Source organism: Camarhynchus parvulus, chromosome Z (genome assembly GCF_901933205.1).
Source record: "Camarhynchus parvulus chromosome Z, STF_HiC, whole genome shotgun sequence".
Lineage (NCBI taxonomy): Eukaryota > Metazoa > Chordata > Aves > Passeriformes > Thraupidae > Camarhynchus > Camarhynchus parvulus.
In genome coordinates, this window is record NC_044601.1 from 25591732 (window position 1) to 25619260 (window position 27529).

Below are 27529 nucleotides of genomic sequence, written 5' to 3' on the forward strand. Positions count from 1 at the left end.
ATAACAGATGAAAGTTGGTCACTTTGATTTCCAAAGTGGCTCTGAAGATAATGAGAAAATGCAACAACAAAGCAGTAGTCCACTTCCCATACTGATCACATAGTTAGGATGTAAACCTATATGCCAGAGTTAATATCACTTTCTTGCACAAGGATGGAAGCTCAAAGAGGATCTGTGCTTCATGTGACCCTTGAAGCTCCATTTCCTACGTGAAGCAAAACACAGCACAGAAGTTAGGCCATCCCTTGTCTTATATTTCTCAAACTGCTCTCTAGTTCTAAACTGTTTACAACTGCAAATTTTGAACAAGGTTAACAGTCAAAAAAATGAGAGAAAGCAAGACACCTACAACATACTCCACTTGTCTTGCCCAGCACAAGAAATTTCTTTTAAAGAAAAAGGAGCTGGTTGGGTACCCAAACTGAAATGAAGACACTGACTATGCTGTACTATTCTTCACTTCCCAATATATCCGTTAAGGTAAATAAATACTTCTAGATGACAGGAACTACCTTTTAGACAGTCAAATTTGGGCGAGTTGAATCCCAAACATCTTTTACAGTTAGATATTTCAATGAACAGTATAAAACTGAAGTCCCTGTAAAACAAAAATAAACACTTAAAATATTTTATAAGATCTATAAGTGTATGCAACTGATTAGATGTCTCCAGTGCTAAAATTTCAGTAGTACCTGGTAGTACCCATGCATTTCCCAAAAGACATGAAGTTTCAAAAGGCTGTGATATCATTTCATACATGACAGTGGCTGAGAGAGACAGCACAAGGCCTGGGCTACAGATAGTAGCTTCATCCTGTGTTTCTGAATAGCCTTAGAAGAATTAGGCAAGGTGTACTAAGAACTCGAAGGAGAGATATTAGGCTGGGCTTGATATACTAAAGTTTATCTCAAGAGAGATATTATACTCACTAGGATTCTTTCTAGGTTCTTTTGTGTTTCTGGTTTGTGGTCACAGTTAATAAATGTATGTTCAAATTTACTTTTGCCACATGCACGTGCATTATCGAGTGAAAACCTGACTATTTCTACACATCAAGTTATACAACACTGCAAGGGTCAGTTATGGCAAAACCAGGCAAAACTGTGGCCCTGATAGTGACAAGTGCGAATTTGATTGATGCAAATTGGGGAAGATTTCCAAGTAAAATTTGTAAATTTCTTCATTGGATATCATGTCCTTTGTCTCAAGCTTCTAAAGTCATAAATGCTTCAAATCAACATGCTACCAAAGGGCATAGGGAAAGGTAAGTATTCAAGCTGTGCTGCTAGAACTATGCTTTTCTTTCAAGAAACTTTAGCCCTTACCTGAAAGTCTATTGTGTGATGCAATCACAGAGACCAATTGATCACTCCAACAACCAGCACCATACTCAGAATTTGGAGTAAACTTCTCTTTAACCCGCCCTGAGGCTCAGCTGGTGGTTTGCACTCTACATATCTGTTGACATCAACAAGGCTAACAGAAAAATATGTTAGTGATTGCAATTTCTGCTTTGATTAATTGACACTATAATTTGTCTCTTTGAAGGTGGGAAAAGGAGGACTATATAATTAACATCTTTTCAAAGAACTGTATCTTAATCAATCATAAATATTTTTCTAGATTGAGTCATTACAATCTCTTCCTATACTAGCAGATATTGTCTTAGCTCAAATTTGGTTTCGGTAAGAAGGTATTAAAGTATTGACCTACAATAAGTTGTGGTAGGGCTTGTTTGTGTGTTGTGCGTTATGGAAAGTACTGTGCCTCCTCCATCAGAACAACATACAACAAAGGCTACACACCACAAAGTATTGAGTTCCTGAGCACCCTGGCTTTCTAAGTTAATAAATTACCACTAGTAACTCACTGAATATTTAGACAGAGTTGCAAGCAACTCACAAATGTCCAAATATTTTTTTTAATTTAGCTTTTGAAATAACAGAACAGACAAAAAGACAAAAAAATTTAAGGTGATAATTTATAGCTATATGAAGCATCAAATTATATTAAAATACATCCTAAGAACTGAGTGGTCTTGCCTTATTCTTATCTGTGTATAATTTTACCCAATAAGAACGTAATGTTCCTCTCTTATTATGGCTATAAGACTATACTATTCACACCAGTTTTCATGTATGACAGATTCCAGCTCTGATAGCACAGTGTCTACTCATTTCGCACTGGTGGTCACCCCCTCATCCCATGGCTGCGAAGAGAAACACAGAAGGACCACAAGACCCTGTAATAATAATATACAATTTACATATACTTACATTCTACCATTGAAGCAGAAACATTGTGTTCTGCTTCCTTTATTTGCCATTTGCTTGGTGAAAATCTTAAACATTAATTGTAGATCAGTATTATTTCTCAGGCTAGTGTTGACTTTTTTTTTAATCTTTCTTGCTGAGATAATTTGTGTGGACCCTGCAATGCCACATATCAGGTACATATGATACAATATAATATATAGAGATATGTGTAGAGAACATGTTGGCAAAGTATTTGAAGTGATATTCTTCAAAAACTATGAGTACTTTCCTCATCATGCACATTTTTGATCGTACTTATGCAATTGCTGGTGCATGCACTTCGTATTCAGGCTCTTAGGACATCTTCATTTGTTAGGACATAGCTCTGCCATACATATTCATCTACTGATTTTCCACTACTCTTTAAAAGGTCTTGTCTCTAGCCTTGGTTGAATGCAAGTGTTCAATTAGAAATGTGCAGATATTTTCCAGAGGCTATGTAGAGTGGGATTTATGTTTCATAAATGAAAGTACATTGGCTCTTATTTGAATATATACACATATACACCTTAAATATGCAGACAATGAATAGATCCTCAGAAGCAAAGGACATACTTTCCATAGCACTGAGAAACAAGACGTCGACATTAGGGCTATCACTTCTGCGGTATATGCAGACATAGGGTGGGAATCTACAGTATAAACACAGAGAAAATTATTGGTTTTCATTCCAGTTTAATGATCTTCCACCCATACACTGAAAACGGTGATGCATCCTCTTTCCACCAGAAACTAGCTACCTGAAAGATTGGCAGTTGCCTGCAGAACAGGTACACCTTGCACTTAGCACCAGATGGGCAAGGTTTTAATCATGGCTATGCTGATAAAAAGGCTGGGAAGGTTTACATTTCATGCACTGACCTAGACAAACACAACACCACCACCATCTTTGCTGCAATCCAAGCTAGTTCTAGGATTCAACTTTCTGTACACACGGAATAACAACAGGTTGGAAGGGGCCACAGTGGGGCAACTGGTCCAACTTCCCTACTCAAGCAGGGTCCTCCTGGAACAAATGGTGCAGGATTGTATTCAGATGGTTGTGTAATATCTCCAGCGAGGGAGACTCTACGTCCTCTCTGGGCAATCTGTTCCAGTGTGTTGTCGCCTGTATAGCAGAGGAGTTCTTCCAAATATTTAGGTGCCACTTTGTGTGCATGAGTTTCTGTCTATTACCTCGTTTTATTGATTTGCACCATTGAGAACAGCCCAGATCCATTCTCTTAATACCCTTACTTTAGATATCTATACACATCTATGGCATCCCCTCTCAGTCACCTCTTTTCATGTCCCAGCTCCCCCAGTCTTATGTCATATGAGACATCCTCCAGACCCTTGACCAACTTAGTTGCTCTCTGCTGGACCTGCCCCAGCAGCTGCATGTCTCTCTTGTACTCAGGGGCCCAGAACTCCTCACAGTACTCCAAATGGGGCTTCACCTGGGCTAAACAGAGAGGCAGGATCACCTCCCTGGACCTGCTGGCAATGCTCGTCCTAATACATTCCAGCATTTCTTTGGCCTTCTTGGCCGCAAGGGCACACTGCTGGTTCATGTACAGCTAGCTGTCCAACAGGATCCCTGAGTTCTTCTCCTCAGAGCTGCTTGCCAGCAGGTCAGTCTGTGCTGGTGCTTGGGGTTATCCCTCCTCAGATGCAGGACCCTGAATTTACCCTTTTTGAATTTCAGAATGTTCTTCTCTGCCCACCTGTCCAGTCTGTGAAAGTCTTCTGAAGGGCTGCACAACTCTCTGAGGCATTGGTGACTTCCCCCAGCTTTGTATCATCTGCAAACTTGCTGAGGAGGCATTTCCCCTTCATCCAAGTCATTGACAAGTTAAACAGCGCTGAACCCAGTACAGGACCCTGGGGCACACCTGTAGTGACAGGCCTCCAACTAAACTGTACCACCGGTCACAATCTTCTGGAATCTGACTTAGGAATCTGACTCTGGAATCTGGACTCAGCCAGTTCTCAACCCAGGCGAAGTGTCCATTCATCCACCCTATACTTGAATTTTCTAATAAAGATGTTACGAGAGACAGCCTTACAAAAGTCAGGGCAGACAATATCCACTGCTCTCTTCTCATCCGTCTGGGTAATTTTTTCATTGTAGTAGGCAATCAGGTTGGTCAAGCATGATTTGCCTTTAGTGAATCCTTTCTGACTTCTCCTGATCATATTTATGTCTTCCATGTTGGTAGGCATGGCCTCCAGAATAAAGCACTCCATCTTCTTTCCAGGAATCGAGGTGGTGCTGACTGGATGGTAGATCCCTTTGTTCTCTTTCTTGCTCTTTTTGAAGACTGGAATGATATTTGTTTACTTCAAGTCCTCAGGCACCTCTGCTGATCTCCATGACCCCTCAAAGATGATCATGAGAGGCCTATTTATGATGTCTGCCAGCTCTCTCAGCACTCATGGATGCATCCCGTCATGGCTTGTGGACTTGTGGATGTGAAATTCATTTAGGTGCTCTCTGACACAATCCTCCTTCAGTGAAGGAAGGTCTTCCTCCTGGCATTCATACACCCTGGTCTCCTGGCTTAGAGATCCCTGGGGGCTGATATTATTGGTGAAGACAGATGCAAAGATATTCAATAACTCTGCCTTCTCTGTGTCCTCTCTCACCAGAGTGCCCTCCATTTACTAATAGTTATCCTTTGTTTTCCTTTTGTTATTTATATATTTGAAAAAGACCTTTTTGTCATCCTTGGTTAGATTAAATACTATTTGGTCTTTCTAGACTTAATTTCTAGACTCACTGCAGCAGGGAAAGAGGGGTCCCTGCACATACTCCTTGCACTGTACAGTCACAAACATAAGTTGCTTACATGCTTCTGTGTCTTGATACATTGCTGAGTTTGGCCTATTAGAAACCTTGGGTTAATGCTTCCCCATCGTCACAGCAAACTTCCATTCTGGGTTTACTTAAAATAGGAAAAGAAATTAAATTGATTTCAAAATCCCTTTTAATTATTGACACAAGAGGACAAAAAGTTGTCCTCCAGAGTCCTGCAAACTGGTGTAAAATGTCAAAGCTAGAGTTCCTCTCCAGTAAGTTATTCTCAGTAAATTTGGTCTGTTCGTTGCTGTCGTGGGATGACCGCTTTTATCCCAATATCGTGTATTGTGTCTGGCAGCTGTGGTTTTTTTCCTCTCTCTCTCTCTCTCTCTCTCCCCCCCACCTCCCGGCCGTCTTGCCACGGCGGGGCGGGGAGGGAGGAGGGAGGGGGGACTGGGTGCACTTTGCTTTTTTTTTTTTTTGGTTTTTGTTTTCCTGGCTTTGAGCTGCTTGGCTGGCTGGCCGGCTTGCTTCTGCTTGGTGCTTCGCTTGCTTGCTACTGCCTTAGCCCTAGCTGATAGCTGCTTTTTTTTTCTCCCTTGGCTGCTTTCTGCGCTGTTTTTTTTTTCCCCCTCTTTTTCCCTTTTCTTTCGTCCTCTCTCTCTTACCCTCCCCTGAAGATACTGGACCGGCTCTGGACCTGACCTGGGACGTCCGACGTCCGGCGGGATCTCTGGAGCCTGCAAGAGAAGCTTGGCACCCTCCACAACACTGAACTGGTTTTTCTTTTCTTTTCTTGTGTTGTGTTGGGGAGTGTTCTTTTGTTATTTGTCAATAAATAGGTTTTGTTTTCCACTTTGCTCCTCTGAGGAATTCCTTCCCGAACCCGGTGTTTGGGGGGGGGGGGGGCACTCCCTTTTGGAGATTTCCCCTAATTTTGTCCTGAACCAGGACAGTTGCACACATTCATATATAGATCTGTCTTTATATATGCTTTCTCCTTGTGAAAAGCATTCTGACTACTTAACAGGCATGTGGGATCCTGCATAAATTATGCTGATTCTATATGATTCAAACTATAAAATATAAAATTACATCCCATTTTCAACATGTGAATACAGAGATTATGTAGAATGTGAAAGATCAAACTGGAAATTCTTCATTCTCATCTGTGAGTTTTTTTTCAATCCCACAGCCCCATTGGTTTCAACTGGGCTGTGTAAGGTCTGACATAAGACCACATTCTGACCTTGTTTTAAAACCACATCAAGTCTCTAATCTTGCAATCTGATCTATGCAAAGACAGTCACGTTATGCCAGTGGGCTGTTTTTCTGGTGTGGGAAGACATTTCATGGATCAAGGCCATAACAGTTAACTACCCAAACAAGAACATGACAAAGCTTCACTGCAGCATTTGATCTAATGTTTTTGAGGTCATATTAACTTTTAACTTCAGAGATATGCAGTTTACAAAAGCACTTTCCAAAAAGTGTAATATTCTTGAAGTATTCTTACATCTTTAAGATGACAAACATCACACAAATGTTAGAGAATGGCAGTGTAGTCACTTCTGTAAGTCTGAAGTGGACTACAGCAGAAAAATAGCAATGCCTGCAGAAAAGGTGGTCCTTCTAGTACACCCATTCCTCCTGCTGAATTTTTGCATGTTTGTTTTCCTGGTGTCTTATACTGACATTTCCAATTTGCTTGTGAGCAACATGGGTATGTGTCTTGGTTTGAAAAGACAGGTGTCTGCTAAGGAAGGCAGGAGTGTCTCTTGAAATGGAAAATGTAAACTCCCTCCATCCAAATTATTATAATTTTGAAATTAAGAGGGGTCTCAGACAAAGACATGGGAGTAGGAATAACAGTTATTTATTAGGAAAAATAAAAATGCAGGAAAAATAAAAATATAAAACAACACTGACAGAATCAAAAATCTGACCGGACACCCTGTGTGTCAGGGTGTTGGTAGCAGTCTGATTGAATGTTGGCTGCAGTCCTCCTGGAGTGACAGGTGTGGTTCTGTTGAAGCAGTGATCCTGTAGAAGGGTGTAGCTTTCCTTTGAAAGTCCAGTGGTGTTAAGGTAGGCCTGGTCTTCCTCTGGGAATCCAGTGGAAAAGAAAGCTGCTCCTCTGGAATTCCAGAGGGAAAATGCTGCTTGTGGCATTCTAAATATCAGATTCTATCCAGGTAGGAATGCTTGGCTCCTCCCCCTGGGCGGAGCATCTCACAATGAGATGATGTAATTTTATCAGTTTTGCAGTGACACTCAATGGCCCATGAACAGAAGATACCTCCCTGGAGGGAGGATGGGTTGTGGAAGAGATAAAGAAAACTGCCCCACCTGGTTTTAACAAGTGGCCCAATTAACAGAAGATAACTGCCCCACCTCTAACACATGCCAATAGAATACACAGCCCCAGCCACATCTTGCGTTTGCAACCTAAGACAGAATGAAAGTTCAACCAACCACCCAAAAGGTTTAACACACCACTAGACAGAAGTGGTATGTCTGTGACAGTGAAACAGAGGTACCTACCTATTTTAGACAGCTTTATAGTGCCCATCTGCTTTCATTGCTATCTATTTTAGTATTGATAGTGATCAGAAATATGAGTACTCTCAACAGGGTACTTTTCATAAACTTTCACTGGACTCTGGTGGGCATATTCACATCTCTGAAGCACTTCAATGTGTTTTCTTTTTACAGATATATCAGACATTTCACTCCTCTAGTGAATGGCATACAGATAGATGGATATGCCCACATGAACCATGTTATATCAGTATGCAGCCAGGTGTGAATTACAAGTAGAAAAAACTGGGCTTGGCATGAATAAAAGTGTCCTATCATACTGTATATGAATTGACCTTTAATGACTTTATCTGACCATTGTTTTTTTATGGCATGAACACCACTGTAAAATTTGTTGGTTACCAACTGTTAAGCTCGTATCATGAAGTTCCTATGCATCTATAGTTTCAGTTTTTAAATATATCTTCCCTGAGTAAAAGAAAAAATGGTGAAGGACCCAGAAGAAAAACTTTGCCTTCGGGCTTCAGAGTCTCTTAACTAGTAAAGTAACACTGGTGGGCTACATGTCTACAGCTGCTTGTCTATGTTAAAGTAGGACTGGAATGTCTCAGATCTATGAAGAATTGAATTCTTTCTGCATCTCCTTAGCTCATGAAAAGTCATATTGCTGCCCACAAAGGTGCAAAGGTTGAATAAAATTTCATTTCAGACAGTGTGAATCCAATCCATCACCTGATTTTGGATTGCCATTTTGATAATTACCAGGAGCTGCATAATGGCTTGAAGGGCACCCCAGTAGGATTTCTCCTTGCTGGAGAGGAGAGCTGCAGAGGTTAATCAAAACCAGTACAGCCCTTCTTATCTTTTACTGCTTCTGCTCATCTCCCATTCAGCATCTGTCTAATCTGTGCATATTCAGTACAGTATTCCCTGTCTGTGCACTCAGAATGATCTGAATACAGCTGTCAACATCTCGATCAAGGCACAGCTCTAATTAGATTTCTCTGTTGTAGTCGAAGGAAACATACTTGGAAAGTTGCTCCATGCCATATTTCAACTACCAACAGTAACTCGTTGTTGAAACTTCTGTTATGTTTAAAAAAGCATATCTTTCTAGTTAATTACAAGCTTTCACTTAAGAAACACTTTTGGAACAAAGGTAAAGGCCAAAAGGCTTAGCCCAAAATGTAAAGGCATGGAAGCAAAGATGAGAAAAATTTAAATACTTAAATATAGGAGCTTAAAATGGAGACTGGTGCCCCTCTTTAACCACGGTTATTTTCTGTACTAATCTACCTGTCTCTATGAAACAGACAAAGGCAGACTTATTTTTGCAGCCAGACAAGAGAATGTCTTTAACAAAATAATTATTCTAATAGTAATATAACAACAACAACAATAACAACACAACAGCATTAATAACAACAACAACAACAACAATAATAATAATAATAATAATGCCAGAAAAATTAATGCCACTGAGTACCAAAAATATGCGAAACAAATAAGGGCCAGGATCAGGAACACTGAAATGTGAATATTCAATTAACAATAACAGAAATGATGTGGGACATAGTATGCAAATGATGAGTGCCTTAGACCAAGCATTCTCAATAGCAAAGCCAACAAGCCATTTGTTAAAAACAACCCACATGACTGTTTTTCAGCTCATGAGGAAATCCATGTTGAAGACGTTTGCTGTTCTAACAGCAAAACCAAACATGTTCCATAATGCAAGCATTAAGAGGATGTATAACCCACACAGTATTCACAGCTAGGAAAATGATAAGAAGGAGAGATGCTTGAGGAGAAAAAACTTGCTAACCAGAGGTTTGTACATTGACCACAGCATCCCATGTCCCACAGGCTGATTTCTCAAGCAAACCTCTTGCCAACTGAAATTTTTTCTTGAACTGTAAAATTCATAGGATGTGCTTGGCTTGCATCAAGAACACAGCAGTTTATTCCCCACACAAACAGCTCTGTTTAGCTCGGCTGGATATAAACAGAAAGACTTCTTCACTAATTATTTATACAAACATAGCTGCATTCTGGAAGATTCATAGGAACTGAAAATTGGTTTACTTCTGATTCTTACTGGTCTTTTGATTTTCAGTCAGACTACTGAAAACCATCTAGACCTTCATCCACAGGAGGGTAATCCACAAGTGATTTTTCTCCCCCTGAGAGTAGTGATACTGCTTATACAGCAATAATAATCATAAAGTATTTATATAAAACACAATCTTTACTTGTACAAAGAATTTGTCTTCCAACCTGTCCAACTTTGAGAGTACTTGTATGAGGAAGGAGTACATCAACCTTGCTGCAGATGCTTGCACTATGAGAAGAATATTCTTACATGTCCAGAATTGCATTACACTTATGTGTCCTGGCAAACAGTGGCTTTTTCAAATCAAAATGACTACTTTTATGTGTCAAGTGGAACTTATTCATAGGTGTTTTCTTATTCAAGTCAAGTGGCTTTTACGTTATGCACCTCCCTCTTTCCCCTTTTCTAACCACTGGTAGACAAAGCAGTTGAAATACCGAAACAAGCTTAGCAAGGGGAGCAAGAGGAAAAATATTTTCCTGATGCTTTGCATGCTGTCATCCACATCCTCTCACTTGTTCATGAAATGCAGCCACAATAGGGAACATGTGAAATAAGTTCCCAGCAGTTTAAAGCAAAGCTTCAACAAAGGGGGTGAGAGAAGAAAGAATAGTGCAGCCAGTGGAAAAAGAACTATAATTTTGGACAGGCAGAATATTGTGGCTCTGCAACCATCTAGGACTGTAAACCAAACCTTACACTATTTTAAGAACATTTGAAAGGTTTGTGGGACTGGATCTCAGTTTAGGGTCTGAGATTAGCATTCCGCTTATGCAAAGTACCATGGAATTTTAATGAATAGAAGTAGCCAGATTTTCTGCTCTCTTCCTGAGATCGGTGTGTTTGCTAATTTAGAGACACATTTCACCATTTCAGTGGTGCATTTCAGTGGTGCATAGCACCATACTGAGGCAATGGTTAAAAAACCTGATGCTGAGAAAAGTGGTATCTGTGAATCTTATGTAGTCCTAGATATGCACATAAATGTTTCCACACCTTAGATAATGAGATATTAAAATACTACAATGAACACAAAGATCCAAGAGGCCAGTCCATAGTCCACTTTGCTGTTGTGAGGAGTTTCTGGATTTAAAATAATGGAAAAAAATCAAGATATTATTTAAATTTCTGTTCTAAATGCATTACTATTTTTCCTTAGGAAATGAGTCTCTAGGACCTGATTATCTTTGCACTTGTTTTTGTCAAACAGAGTTACTATATTGAAATAACACTACAGGTCCTTTATGGTGGGTTCTCAAGGGGAGTTGAATATTTAACTCATTTTGGTGAAACCAAACAGCCATTTTCCCAGGTCTCTATCTTAGCTAGTCCTTGTCTTTATTACAGGTTTTCTGAATTATTTTTCCCTTTAAAATGTTCATGTAGAGTTGCAGGGACCCACCAGAAGCAAAAAATGAGAGGAGCTGGATAGGGAACTTCTTGGTCTCATAATGACCATCCAAAAACCTTGATCTAGCCTGAGAATCAAGATGCTTGACCCAAATCTAAAATTTTGTGTAAGTAATTTATATGCCTTTAAGAAGACTGTTCAAAACAACTTGTTTTTAGCCTTGAGATAAGGCATTGTGAGATGTGTAGCAGATGGTTTGGGACAAAGTTTTAAGCCTTTTATTGACATTTGCTTTGGAAAAAAAATAGGTAGCTGTCTGGTCACACAGTCCTGAAAATCTGGCTGTATTCTTTTTGTTAATCAAACCCATAGAGTAGTATGCAATGTGGTCTTTTTTATTTCAATTGCATGAAATACTTGGATATTAGCTGCTTCTTAAAATGACTATAAATTTCAACAAATACCAAGAAAGACAACAGCTTCAAACAAAAGTGGAAACACCTCACCGCAACACCCAAGGCCTCCCAAAGCATTTCATCCAACATTTCTGGAGCTTAACTGCGCTCTCTAGTGCAGTTTCTTGAGCTATAAAAATCTGTTCTTTGTCACTTAATGCCACAGGTTAGAGTAAATACTTATATGCTGAATTTTAATATTTGTGTTTTTGTTGTAATTTAAAAGTCACATAAAAATGTTATAAACTGCTGGAGCACAGCCAAGTTTTGGTAAAAATCAGGCTAGATGACATATTCTTTTCATATGGGTGTGCACCCATCACTGGAAGCAGCTGCTGGGTCTTGAACAATGTAAAAGAAGAGGCTGATAAGAGGCAAATCCTGTGAGGGGTATAGTGATTTTTATTATGTCAGTGTCCTCCCTTACATAATGGGTCAGATGTGAAAACTCCCCTCCAGGAGAGTGCAGGAAATTCAAACTAGCCTGAAGGTATTCATGCCTTTTGATGGACCATAACTGATTCAACTGTGCTGACAGGAGAGGCATCTGTAAAGTCTTAAACAAGCAAAGACTCCCGAAGTGTTCCATAATCCACAACATTGCATCCTTCAGTGTGAAACTTCCCACCCCTGAGGAGATACCTGGGCATTCCCACCTGACCATAAGTGAATACAAACACAGTGGATTCTGATGTTTTGTGGGCTTTCCCCACTCCTGGCATATCAAGGCAGTGACCATCACTTTGACAAACAGACGTCAAAATTGCAACAACAAATGCTGGGGTGCAAACGTCTCAGCATCCAACAGGTGGCAACTCTACACCTTTCTAGTTTCTTTTTCCTATTTTTTTCTATTTCTACCTCACATTTATTGTTAAATGAACATCCATTCTCTTGACTTTGGCATATGGTCTTTGCAATAACCAGATCTTAACACTATATAATTACCTTTTAAGTCAATTACTCTCTTGTTTCTCCTCATGACTCTATCCTCCCCAAACTGTATCAGCTGAGTTTTTCATTATTATGTGCCAAATAAGAAAACAGCCAAATGAAAAATCAAGAGCAAAGTTCACATGCAAAGATTATAATCTTCTGCAGAGTTCTCTGTATGTGAGCATATTCAAGATAGCATTCTTATTGAAATAGGTGTTGCTACTTTTTGTGATGCTTTCTTAGTTAGTAAAGTCAGTAGCAGTAAAGCCTTGGACTTGGTAGCAAGAAGTCAGCATTTGAATCTTTAATTTTGTGGCTATAAACAGCCACATAATATTTCCAGCAAAAACAATGGGGTTGTTTTCAGCACTGCTCTACCAAGGAGGCATGTTTTTTATTTTCTTCTTATATATACAATTGAAACCATTCCAATCACAGAACACTGCTCCACATTCACTTCTGAAATAGACCATGAGGGATGTCACCCAAAAGTGAAAATCCTGCCCTTCCTTGGGCCAAATAACGAAAGAAAGCCCAGCAGTGCAGCATTACTCACCGGACTTCTATTAAAATTTTGAATTAATTGACTAATTACTAATACTTACTCCAGTGTGCAATAAAAAAGGAGACATCTTGTCATAAGCAGTCTTTTTTCCTTCTGTGTGGGAAAGATGGAAGTATTACCTTTGTCCCAGTTTTGGCCAGGACCTGGAGGTTATTCTATATCGCCTCACAGAATTGCTGGGGCCAGGGGGAAATGACTCTCTGGCTTCCAAGAAGGGCATAGTTTCTGATTGAAAAGAAGTGGTAGCATTGTCTGTCATTGTTCATTTCCTTGGAGTCCTTGGTGAGAATTCTTGCGAGTGAACCCTCTCTTTTACATACTTTTGTTGTCAATATTGTTGTTGTTACTGTCCATTTTCTTATCTCATTGCTGTTTGCAATAAACTGTTCTTATCTCAACCAGTGATCTTCACCTTTTGGGCCTCCAACTCCATCCTGTTGGAGCAGGAGTGAACTGATGACATATGGTTTAGGAGAGTCTTGGTGAGAGCGGTCAATTAGGGAGTACCATTCCTAAACCATGACAACCTTTCATCAAGCACATGATAAGGAACTACATGCATGGAGTATAGGCAGGTTCTCTTCTCGCTGTAGAGGGTTTCCACCAGTGCCTGTGTTCTTGTTGAGTAATAATGAGATACCATAATGAAACTGTAGAAGATGTATGTCAGATGGTTCTCCAAAAACATTTGGAAAAAAAAACCAGCTGATGTATGGGATATTGAGGGAAGATTAAGTTGTTAATGCATATTAGTATATTCTTAATTTCCTTTTAATTGAAAAAGACATATTGACTTTAATTAAAACCATTTCACAGGAACTGTCAATTAGCACATGTCAAACTAGTTAATTCAGAACAGAATTCTTTTAATTAGGGTCTGCTTTCCTTTAACTGTAGGGCCAATGAAATCGGCCTTTCCTTATCAAGAATTTACATAACTCAAAGAAATACAATGCAAATCTCTAAAAACTCTTATCTATTATTAGAAGCCCATATGGATAACATTAAAATGATGGTGCTAGCATTGTTCATGCCACAGACATCAGAGTTTCCTTCACGATTGTTTGAAAAAAAAGAAAAAGAAAAAGATGACTTTGAAGAAAGACTATTTTAAATACACAGATTTATCCTACATTAAAGAGACTACAAAATTTATGACATAGATGCTCACATTTAAATTATTTAATATGTCTGCTTAAATAAATGTGCCTACTCAAACGTGTTGTGTGTTCTGTGAACCAAAGACACATAAAGCATTTTCAAAGCATGCGGCATGCAGCTCTTCCCTTAAATGAACTATAATCAGAAGGAGAAAAGAGACTAGATTTTTTTTGGACAATACCATCATTGTAAACTTTCACTGCATATGAAGATTTAACAGTGATTGCTGATCCAGTGGCTGTGAACATCAGTGTGCTAATGTCATCTCAGCTATCAAATAGTATATAGTCTCTGTCTTGACTTTCACATACTTTCTGAATATATATCTCTAGCTTTCTGACGGGTCTCCCTCTCTTGGCTGATGTACTACTGTAAAGACCTTCTCCGTGGTTTCTGGGAACCTCCATGTGTGACATCTGTAATGCTGGTCACATCCTTTCAGAAGTCAGAACAGTTGAGGAAAATATAACAAATCATAAAAGGAGTAATTGCAAAACTTAGACTTAGTCTAATCATACAGGGTTTAGCCACTGTTTTACTGACCTCTGTCAACATTGGATTACAGAGATGAGCGAAAGGAATATTTAATAACTGAACTGTGGATTCTAAAGAGGATTATCTGGTAAGATATTTCATGTATCCTCATGGTTTGTTGAATGTATTAGGAACCTGATTATGGGCCTGACTTACTCAACCATAAAATAAGAATCATTCCCCAAAATCAAGTGCAACTTAAAATTTAATGTGTCCTAGAAGTACACTTTACCTAGGATCCTACCCATACCAATTTTTCCCCCAGGGCAACTCTCCAGTAGGGGTGGGTGTAGAGCTGTAGGAGTGCCATGTGTTAAAATCTGCGTTAAGGTTTCTACAAAACCTTGAAAAGTGGATGAACTTTAACTAGATGATCTGCAAAACCAAAATATTGTGCCCCAGGAGTTCTTCAGCTCAAGTAAGAGGCTATATAGAGAAGTTACTTCACTGCCTTGTCTCGTGTGTAAAGTGTACCCTGAGTATAACTAATAACTGTAGCTCTACTTTTAAATGTGACTGTAGATTGGTAACATAAGACCCTAATATTTATTCATTAATCCCTTTGCAGTCCATATTATATTTGTGCTCATCAATTTAAATGCCTAGCGTAATTTAGAATGCATTCAGCTGATCTAAGTCACTTTGGCACTGAATTGTGTATTTCAACTTTTATGACACAGCAGAAACAGTGTTTTGCATTTTGATCATCTTGCTCAATATATTATTTGCTTCAAAATGGCAATTAACAATAACTTTTCTTTTAAAATCACTCCTACAGTGGCTGTGCATAGGAAGTATGATTATGTTCACCACAAGGGTTGTAAAATTGTAGGTGACTGCCTTTATTGCTCTGTTATACTGGACGTCAAACTGTAAAAATATTTTAATAGTTTAAACGATAAGAAATTCTCAGATTATGGTGAAATTTTTAATGTTTGCAGTATTCCAGCCACATGGTTAATTATTGATGTAGCTCATACATAATGGCAGGAACAATGGAGAAACAGTTTTATGAAGGGAAATAAGATACCAAACCCTCATACAAAGCCAGTTAGAAAAGGAATTAAAAGCAGAAGATCCTCCCTGCAAATATACCAAGGCACCTCTCAGCATAGCCTACTATGTGCCGTGCTGTCAAAGCAGTGCAAAGTATTCTTTTTTTTTTTTGCAATTAATACTAAGGTGACTCATTGCTTAGCAGCAGCCCTAATATTTACACCCCTATGGATCTCATGACTTAGTAGCAAGCTTTGACTTCAATTAAACCTGTCAGTTTCTGATAGCAAGGAATCATTACAGAGCTTCAAAAGCACTTGAACTGCATCAAGATCTTTACAATTATCTGTATAATATCTTTCTGCTTTTGTTGGTTCCTTGATCTTCTGTGGCAGCCCCAACCTCTCTGTCAACTTTGTTCTGAAAGAAGTTGAACCTTAAAGTATGCTATTAAAAATATATATGAAAATGCTGCAGTATACAATGGATTTCACTCAGTCTGATATTTTTTTGAGATAAATTCTTAATAAAAGTTGCCCATTTGAATCATGTACTGTTCATGTATTGTTCATGAATCAAATGAAGAGCCATTTAAAATTACTAGCATTACAGAAATGTAGTAGCTTTTTAACAGATTATTTAAATTACTGTAGCTCTGATTTCCAATCATTTTATCCACACAGCTATGGCAGAACTATCCCGGAAAGGGGAGTAACTTTCTGATTGAACTCTTTTCTTGTTGGATTTAAGAAATGTTTTAGAAGTGAGAATTTCTCAATTATGTATTTGTCCTTCAGAGCATGACCATAGAGAGTATAGGAACACAATCCTACAACCACGGTTGAAAGCACAGTTTGGAGGATTCATTCCATCCTAACAATCACAATGAATAAAGCCTTATACACACACAGAGTAGAAAAGATGATTTGGTTTGACCAGTGTGTAGATCGCTTCCTCAGGAGCCTTTGGTCCCTGCAGCTTGCCTTGCCTGACCCTTCCTCCTATTCCAAGGAGGACTTTGAGTCATGACAGCTGTGCTCATGTTAAACCATGACAGCAACTGGTTAGCAGCACCCAAAGATGGAGCCCCCACCCATTAAACTGTGAGAGCTCCTTGCTCAGTCTTCTAGACTGATGTCTTTTTTTTTGCTATTGTTTTGAAACACAGCCCAGATTTTTTCAAAAACCATTGTCTTTTGGACAACTGTCTTCTGCTAACTATTTTTGAAGAAATCAATCTTTGTGTTAAGCAATGAAAATGGCATGGTCAAAAAATAATACTAAGGCACCTAATACATGCCTAATTATTTGCAATGTTGTTTATTAGCTCTAAACAAGGACAGTCAGATGGCTGTCCCCTCATTTTGAACAAGGGACCTATGGACCATCAGCAGTTCACTGATCATAGATGAAGAGCTGCTGGCTTTGCTCCCACTGTGAGCATACTCTTTCAGGTCATATTGCCTCACACTACAGCAATATTACCTACTAATTTATTAAACAATTCTACAAGCATAACTAAAGCATTTGGGTTGTTAACAAATCTTTAAGATGGTTTCAAATCAGCGCATAGTATTTTGCAGTGAAGTCATGAAAATGTGCCAACATGAACACATCTAATGATGAAAATGTTGCATGCAGATGTCTGTTTCCGTGTTATCCCATAAAATAACTGTGTATTTTTATTTACATTAGTAATTTTAGATACTAACATTTTACCAAAACCCCATTCATTTAGGAAATATATAAACACAATGAGCTTAATATAAGAAAGTGTTTTAGAACATATTTTAGTGATTATAAAATGAAAACAAATTTTTTAAAAACAAGCCCTAAACTACTTTTCTTTCTTCCTCATGATAAGAAAGAAATACAGATTATCATCATATTATTTGTCATGTGGCAGTGAAGTGAAATTTGTGCCTCACACCATGTATTCTTTACATGATGAAAAGGAGTATAATTTAATTTTTTTATTTGCAGGTTCTGTCCGGGCACATTGGCTACTGATTTTATTTTTATTGCAGTGCATGGATAGCTAAGTCACATATCCTTGTGTTAATGCAGAGTACATACGAAAGGAAAGGGAAAATATAATTTTTGTTGTTGCTTTTGTCATTTGAAATTTCCATAGCGTCTATGCACATTGGCTACCATTTCATTTTTACTGCACTGCACTGATAGCAATGTCACATATAATTAACACCAAGGTAGGGAAAAAAAAAAAGGAAACCAGATTTCCCCCCCTGCCTCTGCTATGAACGTTGTTTGAAATTTTTATATTGTGTGAATAGCATTTCCAGAGGGTGGTGGATATACTGAAAGATCTTACCTCCATTGTAGAAGAAGTATAATGGTATATGTGTTTGTATTGCTCCATAAGAGAGTGGATTGAAAATATAGTGCTACTCACATTTCTTATCAATGGGATACAAGTTGGTTCAATATCTAGGATTAGTTAATGTAGAAACAGCCATTTCCCAGGAAAACTGGAATAATAACAGAATTTAATTTCCCCAAATGAGTATATTTTATTAAAGTGTTTATCCCATGCATCCCAAAATAACTCCTGTGTCTACCTCACTGTCTTTTAGCTTTTAAGAAGAGAATGTGACACCCTCTTTAGGATATAGGGGTACTCTGCAGCTGTGGTGGACTCATTCCTCATCAACGACTTGTATAAACAATTACCAGGATGGACATGGCGCCCACCTGCATGGGGAGGACCAGACAGCTGCATGACTGGTCTCTTTTCCATGATGTGTCATTTTACAAGTTAGCACCAACAGGCAGGAGTACGGCCCTTGGATTAACTTTGGGAAAATTGTGCCTTATTATGGTGGATCTATTGTGAGCAGTTGTCTCAGTTTTGGAGAGCAAAAGAGGTCAGCTTATTTTATTTTATAATTTATTATTAGAATTTGGGTATCATACACAACATTGCCTCTTTATCCTTGACCTTTGGAGCAGCTATGTTGTGGTACTGAAAATAGACTTAAATTTTTTAGGAGCCACCCAAACAGAAATAGGGCTACCAACAGTTGTCAAGCTCCAGTACAGTCCTTCATCTACAGCTTGGGTAGTTCTACTAGTCTGAGATAGATTTTATGCATTGCACCCTTCTCTTTAGGCAGAATACCACAAGCTGGTCAACAAACTACTGAAAAGATAGGAAGGCGTGTCTTTGAAGAGCAGCTGAGGACTCTGGGTTTATTCAGTTTGGAGAAAAGGGGGCTAAAGGGTGAACTCATTGCTGTCTACAACTTTCTGAGAAAGGAAAATGGAGAGGGAGGGGATCCAGCACAATCTCTGGGAATGGTTCAAACCTTTTTCAGGGAAGATTGGAGCTTGCTATGAGGAAGCATTTTTTTATTAAAAGGGTAGCCAAACATTGGGAATAGAGGGATGCCCCAAACCTGTCAATGTTTAAGAGGTATTTAGTTAGGTGCTGAATAACATGCTTTAACTTTTTATCTAGGTAAATAACTTCAATCAAACCTGAAGTGGTGAGGCAAGTGGACTAGATAAATGTTGTAGGTCCCTTTCAACTGAAATATTAGTCTTCCCCTCCCCTCATTTCCTCTTGGGCCATAGAGGATGGTCTCAGACAATTTATCCAGTATCAGTAATGTCCTTTTCTTTTTGTTGAACAATATTTTGAATGGGAACCTTTTTGGAACATATGGCTTTGCCCCTGCATGGACAGACACAAAGCTGTCTCCAAGTTTGTTCACACACCTTTGAAGAGGCTGTTAATAAGGTGGAATAGAACAGTTTCCAGGCTCTTCCACTCTTGCCAAAGAGTAGGACAATAAAGGAACGAGGCTGAGATTTGTGGTGTACATGAACTAACCTGAATCTGGGAGGACAAGATAACCTTTGCCAACATATCTTTAATGAATTCTGCATGGCATAAAATGACTACAGATGTATATAATAGATTTTGTGGTGTCACAACAGGCTACATGGCAATAAGCCACCTGAAAACAGAAATATGTGACAGCACAGTGTACATTTTTAATGCATTTCTTTGTGTGGGGCTTGGAAAAGCCTCCTTCTCACCCACTGCAACAGGCTGCTTGTGTGCAACAGCAGCAGCAGCAGCAGCATTCCTTCTTCAAAATATCATGTATCATGAAAATCATAAAAGAAATGCTGGACAGAGGAATCCCACAAGTCCTCTCATTCATGCTGAATTTGAGGTGTCAGCTCCTGTACTGCTGCTGCTGCTGCTGTTGCTTGGATGGTGTCTATGAAAATTGGCACCCTCAGTCATGTAACACAAAGGCAGAGGGGATGGCTTGCTTTCATAGAGACATTTGCAGCGTTGGGCACAACTTTTGGTGATGCTGGTCCCTGTAGCTCAAGTGCGTCTGAAAAAGTGTGAAATATTATGTAGCAGGTGTTAGAGAAAGAGGGATAATGTAGCAGTTTTGGAAGAAGTGCTGGATGGATATAAACAGCTAAAGTCTTAATCTAGAGAGGAAACCCAGAACTGTCCTATCCTCATGAGCTGTAGGAAAAAAGGGAGTGTGCATTGGTGGTTAATAGAAGGCAAATTTAAACTTGCTTCTAAAGGTCTCCATATGTTTTTATTTGTGTTTTCTATTTTCCTTTTGGCTGCACTGGAACTTTGTTTTATACTGGCACCTCCCAGAACATTTTTAAGTTATGAAAAACATACTTATCTCAGAGCTCCACAAATGAACTATGACTTTCCCCCCGCTCTAGGTTTTTATTAAGCTCAGTGGGACTAATTCTCTATTGTTCTGCACCTTGTGTAGGTCTTATGTGTCAAATCGGTGTGAATGCTGGCTAAAACTACATACATATCTTTGACTGAGTAGGCTTGTAGTTTGGGATCACATACCAGAAATTTGTGTCCAAATCTTACATCTCCAGTGTGGGCTGGGCTTCTTCAGATGGCAGGTGGTATCAAGGTATTAATAAGCCACTTTCTCTTTCACGATTATTTCTGTGACAAAATACTGGTTTAATTTCTAAAGTATATTTCATCACTCTATTCCCTGTTTTTCTTTTTTTTTTTTTTTTTGACAGCCACCGCGAACACTGGCAGGAGGCTGACAATGGAAAGTAATAGCAGGAAAAATGGATTTTTCTCAACAGGTTGAATACACTGCCAAAATCCCTTTGCAATCCACCTGCAGTCTGCAGACATGGTGTTACAGAGAAGCTGAAGCTCAATAACCAATGGTGGACTTTATATACTAAAAATAAAACAGCCCATAAGACAAAAAACCAGTTTTTAAATAATAGTCAAACTTATAGTCATAATAGAAATGATTGTTTTCTTTCTGTGATGAACTTTCTCCATTAAATATTATTCTTTCTCTGGAATAACTGTAATGGATGGTGACAGATGCTGGTACTCAAATTTAGGTTTTTTTTTCTCTCAGAAACTTATCCTTAGGGCCTTCTACTTAGCAGCTCTTTTGATGCGTTATTAACCCACAACTCTCATCTCAGAGACTCTTCAATGGAGTGAGTACTTCTTGAATAAAAACTTCTTGTACAATCCCCAGAATAAAATAATTCTTACTTCTCCTAATTTGATAATTTGACCCAGTAGCTGAGATACAAAGAGTCCTCTTTCTTTACAAACAGGAAAAACCAAATACTATAACTTATAAACATTATATGGTCTGGCAAAGTCAATTTCCTGTGCAGCACAATATTGAATAGTAAGTGTCTTAGTAACAGCAGGAAAAGAGAATTTTTTGAATGCTGTGTTTATCACAGTCACCTACTTATCTCTCACTAATGCAATACTACATTGAAAGGAAATTTCTGTGAATTGGAGAAATGACGATTTGACCCCATGCAGAAAGACAGTTTTCCTATTTTATGAACCTATGCAAAATTAAAATTTTTCACCAGATTAACTTTAAGTTCATTACAACCATTGTCTGATATTCTATATTGTTAAGTTATATTTAATACTTGTTATGAGATTAAGATACAGAGATATATCTAGTTTAAGGAAATAGCTTCAAAATTCCTTTGTAAGATAATTGTATTAAACCAAATATTCAGATTAATGGTGATGGGATTCATTTAATGTCTAATATGTCTAACAGCAAAGAAGAAATCACTGACTAAGACAGTGAAGAGAGAAATTTTGGTGTCATCACTGCCTCTTTGCAATCACTTCCCCAAATGTTTATACATGTAAGCACTGACTAAAAATCACTTAAAAGATTTAATCCGATGCTATTAGAGCTTTTGCTGCTTGTTTACTATGTTTGACCTGCTTATGTAAGTACTTTAAACTAGTGCATTGTCTGAAACTAATCTGCAACTGGTGAGTTTAAAGGCTAGTTTAAAACATGGGTGTTGATTATAAAATGGCCAGAATAATTTTATATTATTTCAAAATTTATGTAAAAATGAGTGTATCAAAGTACAAAAAAGCATCTGACTATTTATACTCAAATTTAAAAATCATAAATATATAATAATTAACCAGTAATTTTGAAATAGATAATTTCCCTCTATGTTTTAATACATTTAATAATGGAGATCTTCAGGCTAGCATGTTCTACAGAAGACGTGTAAATGTTTAGTGAAAAAAAATAAAGAGAATGCATGCTGGTACTCCTTTGAAGGAAACTTTTAATGTGAAGACACCATTAACACATTTGATCTGTCATGATAGGTAGTAGAATATGATTTTACAAAAATTAAAAGAAACTTTTATTGGAATGGACCAGAAATTTAACAAAAAAAGCATTTGATAAGGGTTATATTTCTGGACATCTAGTACAGGCAATTATTGGTAATAATAATATTTCCTTTCATTGATGACTATCAGAGATATTAAAATGGTGTTTTGGTAGTCTGTTGATCATCTGACATTTTCCTGGCATACCAAAGAAGTTAAAATAAAATTATTTGGGAAAACACTATTACTTTTCTGTCCTAGATTTATGGTTATATTCATCATAGGAACTGATTTCATGTTGTGCCATCAAGTGACTTCATGCATTACCCAACAGCTTTCTTCCTGCCAATCCAAAGATGGGCCCAGAAGCAAAAAACTGCTCACTGACCCACATAGTTCTCTCTTGCTCTCAAAACATTACATCAGAGCATTTGTGGTAGGACACCACAACCAGACATGGAGAACTTTTTGCAGCAGAACAAGATGCTAATGAAAGATCTGCAGATTTCCACAGTGTTGTCTCCTGTTCATGGTGCTGCAACTTGCTGTCTGCAGATGAAAGTTACTTCCCATTAATAATTGATGCTGCAACGCACCCTAGTCTGTTTTAGTGACAGATAGTGTTGCTTAGTTTGAGGAACCACTGCCAGAAGCTTAATAGTCATTGGTTTTGATGAGCTGAAAATGGGCTAACACTGGCCTTTGTTTTTTTCAGAAACACATGAAAAACAACTATTGCCATGACCACAAAGTAGTAGCAATCCCTTTTCACAAATGCAGTTTGTTCATAACCATGTGACATAGACCACAAATAGCCTTCTTATATTTCACATACATGAACAATTAACATGAACAGTATATATAATATTTACTTTACAAAAAAAACCTAACTAAACTGCTATATGAACAACCCATCTATTAGCAAAGGATTAATTTCCTATTCCACATTAAATCCAGACTGTATGCCTAGCTAACTTGCTTGCTATGACACTGTACTGGTTGCAGGTATAAGGTGGTAGCAAGGAACCAGATAAGTTTTCCAGAATCCCACTCCTTGACCTTGTCCAAGTCTCTCTGGATGGCATTTTGTCCTTCAGACAGATTGTATTTATGTTATAAAAATATGTGTGCAAACAATGAAATAGGAAATAAATACAGAGTCAATAGACTTTAAACTATTATATGGATCTCCACAAATATAATGAAGACTACTTAATCTCATTTGGCTCTACCTTTCAAAGGAGCTTGAGTTTCTAGTCAAATGAAGGCCATTCATGTGGGGTGAGATACCCATAACACCTTTGCCTTCATGTTTCCCCTAAAGCAGTTGTAAAAAAATCCTATTTTTTTTGTTTTCATAGGAATTTAGAAAAGTATAAAACTAAAGTGGGCCTCAAAAATGCAAAGAAACTTTGGAGATTATACTCTGCCACGTAACAGAAAGAGATGAGAGCATACATTGACAGACCAGGAACAGTTAGGAATGAAAGATCAAATAAGATGTGAGAAATCAAAATACTAAGAGATGTTTGGGAACCAGTATCATATTACTAATTTAATTACCAGTGCAAATGGTACATGTGTAGACAATATTGTGCAAAAGAGAGGGGACAGAGAGGTTGAATGTTGAATTTCTTTATTTCTTCCTTTCTCTACTTCATTATTCCTGATGTCAAAAGAGTGCAATTTCTGTCCATACATCTCACTGGAGTTTTATTGAGCTGATGGGGATTCTACAAATTAATCTGTGATATTGTATCATAATTCAGTGGACAATGCTTTAAAAAAAATTCCAGACCTATCCCTGTATTTTCTTTTTCATATTTTCTGGTGGTTGTGATTAAAGATTTTAAATCAACACCAGTTGCCACACCATGGCGTCTGAAATACTATTGTCATTTTCTCCTATAAGATAGACACATCAGGATAAATATTTCAATGTCAAAGCAAGTGTTTCTTTTTCCTCCATGACTACTGAATTGTCCTACAGATGATAAAAATGCAGAACTTGAAGGAGTATAACGTGAAAAGATTAAAACTATGCCTTTTCTGTAAAGAGGAGCTGAATTAGAGCAAAACAGGTAAAAGTAAGAAAGGAATAAAAAGCCCTGGACTTTCCAAAATCTTATGGTAATTTAAATAAACAGTTTAAGGAAATAAATTTCTTTGTAGGAAGGAATGAATTCTTACTTTGGACTAAACCACATGTTTATTATTTTTATTGCATTAATTCTCTTCTCCCTCCCCGCCCCACCCAGCATGAAGGTAAATTACAACTGTACTACCACACAGTTAAGATGGATAATAACTCCTGCTGTGTTTCTCTGCTTGTGTTGATACATGTTGACTGGGATGGAGAAAGTAAGAACTAGCTAATATCAGTAAGGTGATTTGAGTGGCTCTAAAACTGCTACAGCCAGTGGTAGGATGCTGGGATAATGGAGGCATCTGCTGAACTCCAGCTCTTCCTGCCAGCTCTTGCAGGGTCTGACACTACACAGCAACCTGTCTGTCCATGCCCAAGCTGTGGCTGTGTTTACTCCTGAAACAAAGCTTGATTCTCCAGATTTGTTCTCTAGGAGTATACTACAGAGACTGTAAGGACGTTGTAGTGTCAGTGGAGACTCATGCAAGGTCTGCTTGTGAGGAGAAGTGAGGCAGCTTGTGTTCCCATATTTAAAAGAATAGCAATAACACAACCAGTCAATAAATTTTTTCTACTCTAAACCTGTAAATTATACAGAAATCAATGTCATATTGTCACCCTAACCACAACTTGTTGCTTGTAGGAGCACATCCAGGTTTGTTCATCTGACTTTGGGAAGGACGCTTGGTGTCACTTGGGTGACACACTTTCAACACAGGTTTTATTTAGTCAGGTTGCAAAGCAAGCAGTTAGACCTCAGCCTGAGGCTGACTCACCTTGGATTCACCTAAAGTCTGTAGAAAAGAATATTAGTTGAGTGGATATAGGCATACAACAAATGGCATATCTTCTGCCCTATGCAGACCCACAGATGAAAAACAGAAGGACATATTGATGAACAGAAATAATATTAAGTCCTCTATCTGGCTTGAAATCAAAATGGAATCCAGTCCCATTCAGTCAAATATTTTGGCTGGATTTTTAAAAAGTATTGGATCAGTGCATTGCTGTTATTCACTGTAACAACCCATATAAACAGATAAATATGTGACTTTTTAAGCCAAATGCTCTTCTCAAGCTTTGAAATGATGCTACTGTGAAAAGTTTGGCTATCTAAAAGTAATCAAATGTAATGCTTCATGTTGTACAGTAACTTTTCTGTCTGAAGAGGCTAGGAAGTATATATTTTCCCATGTTAATGGGTAACCTAACTTTTATTTTTTCATGAGCTGATATGTTTTTGAGGTACTTATTAATGTGGGAGACACAATGTGCCTGGCCTAATTCTTTGTGCCAGTGGTATTACTACTCCAGCTGGGAGAAAGCATTTAACATCCCAGAAAAAATGTAACAGTTGCTCCCTTTGCTTCTCATGGATTCAGCTAAATCATTCTTTTGTGGCCATCCAAATTTTGGTCTACTTTATTTCTCTTTCAGTCAATCAAATGTAATTTTTAACGTGTCCAGTAATCTCTATGCCCAGGTTTTACCCATTAAAGTACAGGTAAGCACAAACGTGATGCAGGGTACTGGTTAATGGTGACTTTCCCTCATACATATGTAAAAAGCTCGTCAAATACACCTCTGCCTAATGAGAGAGCACAAGTGTTCCAACAAGCAACAGCAACAAATTAAAAAAATAGTCACTATCCTGTCAAATAATGTTTGTATATCAAGGATCTGGAATACAAAGCATATTTACCAACAATCAGAATTTTAGTAGAATTCACTTGAATGTAACACCTTCTCCCTCTAAGGTTTTGAGTAAGGCATATTAAGGAAGATCATACAACTTACTTATCCCAGGAATAAAGGTTCTTTTTTGAAAGCTGTCAGCTTGCTGACAGATATGATGAACATTTACTTCAGTATTGTAGAACATTTAATCAAACTTGTTCCTATAGTTTCAGTCCAAGGAGGGTTATTGTTTGTTTTAGAAAAATGTACATAATTGAGGAATGATGAATACGTGTATAACTTGAATGCAAGTCATTATCTATGACATTCATTTATTTGTAGTGAATACATACTATATGACAGGCTTAAGGGAAATGTAAGCAGCATATGGAAACCTGTTTAATACAAGGCTATTTGTCAAAGGTCCATGCACCATTCATTGAACTTTAAGAAACTTTTGAAAATATAGGTTGCATTTGCAAACTTTCATGTATGGAGAGCTGGCAAGCTGCCTGGTTTCTACTTAAAGGATTCTCAGCCTTAGAAAAATAAATTTCTCCAAATAGACAAAAGTCAGCGTTTTCATGTTTTACTGCAATCAGATTGATAAGGCTGACAATTTAATGTCTCAACATGTAAAATACCTGTGGATAATTAGTTACTTCAATCATCAGAATTACAAATTCCTCTGTTTTCAAAGACTGAACACATATGACAGAGATATTTAAAAGTATTACCAGAGCTTTCCCCAAATCTTTAGTGATTTCTCTTAAGCTGTGAAATTATTTTTTCCCAAATGAATGATTTTAAAATTAAAGAGAAAAAAAAATCCAATCCTGCACTGTAATCAGATTTTAAATATTTGTATTAATGTCCTGTTTTATTTAATTTGATGTATGTTTCATAGCCTTCTTGGCTGTTAAATGTATGTGGAAAGGTGCTGGCATTCCAGCTGAAGAGATTTTTATGACTGAGAAAATGCTTAAGGCTTTTTCAAAGTAGTTGCTGAACATATGTGTTTCTCTTCTTTGACTCCAGAAGATGCTAACAGCTGTCCCAGCAGACAGGTATCACAAGGTTAAAGGCTAGCAGAGCTGTGCACCTTCAGGATCTGAATGTCAGCAAAGGAGATGAGTAGTTTCTCAAAACTAATAAAGAAAAATGGCAGCAATGATGAGAAGCAGAAGGACCTGACAACAACAACAACAACAACAACAACAACAACAACAACAACAACAACAACAACAACAACAACAAAAAAAAAGAAAAAAAAAG

The 27529-nt window shown here is 37.9% G+C and overlaps 1 long non-coding RNA gene across 3 annotated transcripts in view; it reads left to right on the forward strand.

The window, feature by feature from the left end:
• Positions 1–24704, forward strand: part of LOC115915749 — a 49763-nt gene extending 25059 nt beyond the window's left edge. For all 3 annotated transcript variants that reach the window (XR_004061521.1, XR_004061520.1, XR_004061519.1), the window contains one exon: positions 20808–24704. This is a non-coding gene — a long non-coding RNA (uncharacterized LOC115915749). The remainder of the gene's footprint in view (positions 1–20807) is intronic.
• Positions 24705–27529: the final 2825 nt, after the last annotated feature.